Below are 6,811 nucleotides of genomic sequence, written 5' to 3' on the forward strand. Positions count from 1 at the left end.
TGGCCTCTCCTATCATTGCTATGCAGACGACACACAATTAATCTTCTCCTTTCCCCCTTCTGATGACCAGGTGGCGAATCGCATCTCTGCATGTCTGGCAGACATATCAGTGTGGATGACGGATCACCACCTCAAGCTGAACCTCGGCAAGACGGAGCTGCTCTTCCTCCCGGGGAAGGACTGCCCGTTCCATGATCTCGCCATCACGGTTGACAACTCCATTGTGTCCTCCTCCCAAAGCGCTAAGAACCTTGGCGTGATCCTGGACAACACCCTGTCGTTCTCAACCAACATCAAGGCGGTGGCCCGTTCCTGTAGGTTCATGCTCTACAACATCCGCAGAGTACGACCCTGCCTCACACAGGAAGCGGCGCAGGTCCTAATCCAGGCACTTGTCATCTCCCGTCTGGATTACTGCAACTCGCTGTTAGCTGGGCTCCCTGCCTGTGCCATTAAACCCCTTCAACTCATCCAGAACGCCGCAGCCCGTCTGGTGTTCAACCTTCCCAAGTTCTCTCACGTCACCCCGCTCCTCCGTTCTCTCCACTGGCTTCCAGTTGAAGCTCGCATCCGCTACAAGACCATGGTGCTTGCCTACGGAGCTGTGAGGGGAACGGCACCTCAGTACCTCCAGGCTCTGATCAAGCCCTACACCCAAACAAGGGCACTGCATTCATCCACCTCTGGCCTGCTCGCCTCCCTACCACTGAGGAAGTACAGTTCCCGCTCAGCCCATTCAAAACTGTTCGCTGCTCTGGCTCCCCAATGGTGGAACAAACTCCCTCACGACGCCAGGACAGCGGAGTCAATCACCACCTTCCGGAGACACCTGAAACCCCACCTCTTTAATGAATACCTAGGATAGGATAAGTAATCCCTCTCACCCCCCCTTTAAGATTTAGATGCACTATTGTAAAGTGACTGTCCCGCTGGATGTCATAAGGTGAATGCACCAATTTGTAAGTCGCTCTGGATAAGAGCGTCTGCTAAATGACTTAAATGTAATGCATTTGGGTTTCACGCTGTCCGTTTATATTTCTGATCATTTGTTTTAGTACTTTTGTTCATGTTATGTTTCCGGGACATTAAAGCGTGTTTTTTCCCACATCTTTTGCTCTCTGCGCCTGACTCCACACCTCCTCACTCATTTATTGTAACAGCAGCGGGTTTAGTGTCATGAAATATTTTGTGAAGGATGGACAAATGAGTAGTGAGCAGATTGAATAAAGATAAAACAATACCTTTAAAAAATCCATAAATGTGTAATTGACATCTATAGACTACATTGAGGTGTTTCTTTCATTATTTTGGGCTATCTGGCATTAGTGTGTAAGCCAACGTTTTCATGCTTAACTGTACATGCGCCAAATAGTCTGTTCAATTGTCAAATGCTTTCGGGAACAGGTAGAAAAGGTTAACGTTGATCCACGATACATCCAAAGGGCAATGTTGCCTTAATTCAATGTGAGAAAAGCTGCAAAATTGAGAGTTGAAAATAAAGAGAAGGGGAGGGACAGAAAAGTAATGTTTGGGAAAGATTTGGTCAAGTGGTAAGTGAGGATGATAGCAGTGCTGGCTGTGTTATGTGTGATGATTGTGAGGCCCTATACAAATTCGACTGTCATGTATTGTCATATTATGTCTTGTTCCTGTTCTTTCTCTTCACTCGTCTCCCTCTGCTGGTCGTATTAGGTTACCTTCTCTTCCTCTCCTTCCCCCAGCTGTTCCTCATATTCTCTAACTACCTCTTTCACCATTTTCCCACCTGTTCCCTTTTTCCCTCTGATTAGGTCTCTATTTCTCTCTCTGTTCCTGCTTCTGTCTTGTCAGATTCTCGTTTGAGTTTCTCATGCCAGGACCAAACTATCGACTCGTTTGCTTCACCCTTGTCCCGTCCTGTCGGAATCTGCCTGTTCATCTGATGCTACGTGTGATCAGGTACCTCTGTCCTCTATGACCCACGCCTACCCAGAGAGACCAGCAGTCTGTCGCCGCTAACCCAGCTATTCTCCTCTGCTGCTAAGAAGGGGACTCTTCTGAAAATATCAGAAGGACTTTATGATTCATTTGTCGCCCTCTCTGCGGGTTGTCTATTTTGCCATTATATACATCTGAAGAGGATCTATGTCTTCCCTGTGTTTTGACATTAAAGGACTCTGTATTTGTTAAACCGCTTTTGGGTCCTCACTCACGTGCATAACATCGACAGTCACAAAACAGGGACTTCAAATATGCATATGACACATCAATGCAATTGTAGAATACAGTAGGCTATGTATCAATCAGCTGGGTTAAATGTCAACTGAAATCTGGACACTGACTGTAGGTCTATAATCTCTGACATAGCCATAGCCTAATATTAACTCCTGCAGAATTAAGCATTTATTGCAGTAAAATGATACACCAAATGTAGCCTACATCTTTTCTCGGGAACAGGAGTGGAGAAATATTAGTGTTGATTATTTGAGCATCTTAAAAGAATGTGAATGCGCAGTTACATACTGTCTGTAGAGGTGCTATCTTTATCAGCATGATAGTATTTCAACCACATTAACATCTTATCAAAAACGTGGTAGATCGTTTTCACAGCATTCTATTTCCTTTCAACCAGTCAAACTAATGTAATTTGGACATTTTGTAGAGAAGATATTTCCTGTTATTTGTTGTTTTGTAATTATATTTTATTCCTAGTCCCTAAATGTCTCTGCGCCATGACAAGAAGCAGAAATGACAGAGAGAACTTTACCTTACCGATGTCAACTAGATTGAAGCATCTATGGATTTATGACATTGATCTGGTGAGCAAGGGTTTATTTAGTCTTCTAGGGCAACTTAAAAAGACAGAAGAGAAGCTGTATCTAATTATAGACTAGCTGACGAATAAATAGCCTACCAAAATGTCAGAAATCATAACAGATATACAATCAAGAAAATCCTGCACCCTCTGTCAAAAAAAATGTTCTGCCTTCTCTGACAAGCGTACAGTACATTTTCTATATTGGGTGCAGGCCTCAGATGTTCAATTAATCACATATAGTCAGGTGCTTGTGGATGAGTTATTAGCAATTGTGGGCAGCTGCGGGTGAACAAAAAGAAGAACAATGGATCATTAAAGTGTGCATTTTATTCATATCCCTTGGGCCTTATTAATTGGTAGTAGGAACACATTGTGTCATTTTGGGCTCCCGGGTGGCACAGCGGTCTAAGGCTTCTCAGTGCAAGAGATGTCACTGCAGTACCTAGTTTGAATCCAGGCTGCATCCCATCCGCCTGTGATTGGGTGTCACATAGGGTGGCGCACAATGCGGCCGGGGTAGGTTGTAAATAAGAATTTGTTCTTAACTGACTTGCCTAGCTAAATACATTTTAAAATAAATTCAGCATCACAGAGGTTTCACTAGGATTAGGTATTTGGTCATTGTAATGTCCTCTCACTGTCAACTGCCTTTATTTTCAGCAAGCGTAACATGTGTAAATATTTGTATGAACATAACAAAATTCAACAACTGAGACATAAACTGAACAAGTTCCACAGACGTGACTAACAGAAATTGAATAATGTGTCCCTGAACAAAGGGGGGCTCAAAATCAAAAGTAACAGTCAGTATCTGGTGTGGCCACCAGCTGCATTAAGTACTGCAGTGCATCTCCTTCTCATGGACTGCACCAGATTTGCCCGTTTTTGTTATGAGATGTTACCCCACTCTTCCACCAAGGCACTAATGCTCATTCCTTTGACAATAAACGTGAATCCGACCATCACCCCTGGTAAGACAAAACCGCGACTTGTCAGTGAAGAGAACTTTTTGCTAGTCTTGTCTGGTCCAGCGATGGTGGATGTGTGCCCATAGGCAACGTGTTGGTGAGGACCTGCCTGAGCACCGGTGGAGGGATTTGCGTACCTGGTGTAATTCGGGCAGTTGTTGTTGCCATCCTGTACCTGTCCCGCAGGTGTGATGTTCGGATGTACCGATCCTGTGCAGGTGTTGTTACACAGGGTAGTGGGTGGAGGAGTCAGGCACAGAGAGCAGGGTAGTTCAAATATGTGGATATTTTATTTCCAAAAAACAGTCCATGTCAGCCAAGACCATCTTTTAAAGAAACACAATTTATTTCAATCTCTTGAGTAAAATAAGTAGTTTTGTTCTGTTGACAAGATAATCCAGAAAATAGCGATAAACAGCGCCACACTCAGGCAGAAAATGAAATGTTCTATTCTCAGCCAGGCCCATATTTTCAAAGAAGACACAATTTAATCTTGACTCAAGCATTCTCTATTGAGCCCCACCTACTTAGCAAAAAAAACAATGTTTCTATATTTTTTCTGCTGCGTGTTTTGCACGTTATTTTGGCATTAATATGTGTCACATATCAGTTTGCAAACAATGTGAGTTTTTTTTTAAGATAATTGAGTTAATTAATAAAGCCACATAGAAACATGGTCTCTTTTTTTACTTGAGTAAGGCAGCTCCAAAATGCAGGTGTTTCAGCCTAGTTCAGTGCTTTCTGTGGTGGAGGGGCAGCCAGCAGGAAATATGGAGTGTAGGGATTGGTAATGTTCTCTATTTGCACCGGGATTGAATCTGTGATCTGTCACTCATGGAGACACTATGTCACCGCAAAATCTATGGGGAGAGCTCAAAAAATTCAAGCCCCTTGGGTGCTGCCATAGAGTTACATTAGAAGTGCCCATCCAAGAAGGCTCAAGGTCATTTGCCAAAGAAATGACGTCAAATCATGTTATATCTACAGTAACATTGATTGGACTGATCATGACAACATACTTTCAAAATCTTAGCTAACAAGCTGGCAGTCATCATTATGAATCAAGTCAACAATTTACTGGCAAATCCTTTTCAATCATTGTCATATGAAGAGATATTATGAAGAGAAATTATAGATAAAACGTATCGGTGCTCATTGGCCATTGGACATAAATATTACACAAGTTGGAAATCGCAAACTCAACAATAAGCGGTTTGAAAGCAATCAGTTGCTAACTGCAAGTGTTGCAAAGCAATCACTAGCCTGCTATTCATTGGAGTTTGTGTTTGCTCCAAATCTGGGTTTAAGGGTCTCTTTTCCAAACTTAAAAGGATAAACATTCAACATTGGCCATGCTGTCAATCCAGCATGATTTCTACCTCGTTAAAAACTACTGGAAACTCGGAACTGGGAAATCTCTGACGTCAGTGAGTTCAAGACAACTGGAAAACATTTGCTCTGACTGGGAAAATACGTTTTGAACGGTCATTCAACTCAGAATTCTAAACTGGAAATTTGGGCCTCTTTCTGAGCTCCAACCTGAAGATCACTGATGTCATGATTCGACCTTGTTTCTGACCTTGTCAGAGTTCGCAGTTTAATTTTTGGCCCTCAAATGGACAGTGACTGAGCAGTTCCTCTTTTATGCACCCTCTGTGACAGTGTACAGTGATGATAACCCCTTGACATACTAACTACAGCGAGACTGAATGCCACCAGTCATCTGTGGGTGGTGGAGCTGTCTAACTTCAATCTCACACTGAAGTATCATCCTGGAAAGGTAAACACTGATGCAGACTTTGTCACGTTCTCCTGTGCATGCTGAACATTACATGGTAGAATGCACAGAGATGAACTCACATGAGACAGTAAAATGTATGATGTTGGAGGCGACTTATGGTAGAGAAATTGACATTAAATTCTTTGCCAACAACTTTGGTGGACATTCCTGCAGTCAGCATGCCAATTGAACGTTCCATCAAAACTTGAGACATCTGTGTCATTTTGTTGTGTGACAAAACTGCACATTTTAGAGTGGCCTTTTGTTGTCCCCAGCACAAGGTGCACCTGTGTAATCAGCATGCTGTTTAATAAGCTTCTTGATTTGCCACACATGTGAGCACAACATAGGAGAGAAATAAGCTTTTTGTGTATATGGAACATTTCTGGGATGTTTTATTTCAGGTCATGAAACATGGGACCAACACTTTACATGTTGCGATATATATTGTTGTTCAGTATAGTAGGAACTGCACCATATAGTGGTCAGAACCTGGTAATATCAGGATGTAGGACGGGACAGAAATCTAACAACTTCAATGACTAATTTCTCTGAACAGGGAGAAGAAAAACATCACCAACCAAATACACTGAGAATGCATTACATAGGATGAAGAAACAGTTCCTCGAACTGCAGCTCCATACTACTTGTTAGACATAGAGAACTGATACTATACTCTCTGAAAGATTATTGGAATCTGTGTGGGTAACTGGACAAGTAGGATGACTGACAGTGAAGGTGAACAGGTGGTCACGTGTCAGGTGACAGAGGAATGGATGAGACTGAGGCAGGAATTCCTTTAACCATAAAGTGGTATATTTACTGAGTAGTCTGTGCTGCATCACAAAGGAAACAAATAACATGTATCCAATCAAATTCATAATCAAAGATCAAATCATATCATTCATTATTAACATAATTTAGGGAATTCAACAGTCCAGTTCATTAAGAATTCAATAGTAATCATCCACAAGTCATTTAGGCTCGTAACTATTTATCATAACTCATGAAAGAATTTTGGCGTTACAAACAGTGAATACAATACAATATATAATCCCCATTATCAAAGTCAATCAGTTAGCAAACAATGACGTTTCTTATTTCACTCTTTCTATTGTCTTCATGTGTCCATATAATTAATTTCAATACACATGAACCATATCGATTGCATAATTGGCCTATGAGAAGCCGTAGGGCCGTGATCATTGACAATTCAAACATATTGTGTAATGTGAAGCTGCGCTCCAAGCTGCGCTCCGTGGTAAT

This window comes from Oncorhynchus gorbuscha, linkage group LG01 (genome assembly GCF_021184085.1).
Source record: "Oncorhynchus gorbuscha isolate QuinsamMale2020 ecotype Even-year linkage group LG01, OgorEven_v1.0, whole genome shotgun sequence".
NCBI lineage: Eukaryota > Metazoa > Chordata > Actinopteri > Salmoniformes > Salmonidae > Oncorhynchus > Oncorhynchus gorbuscha.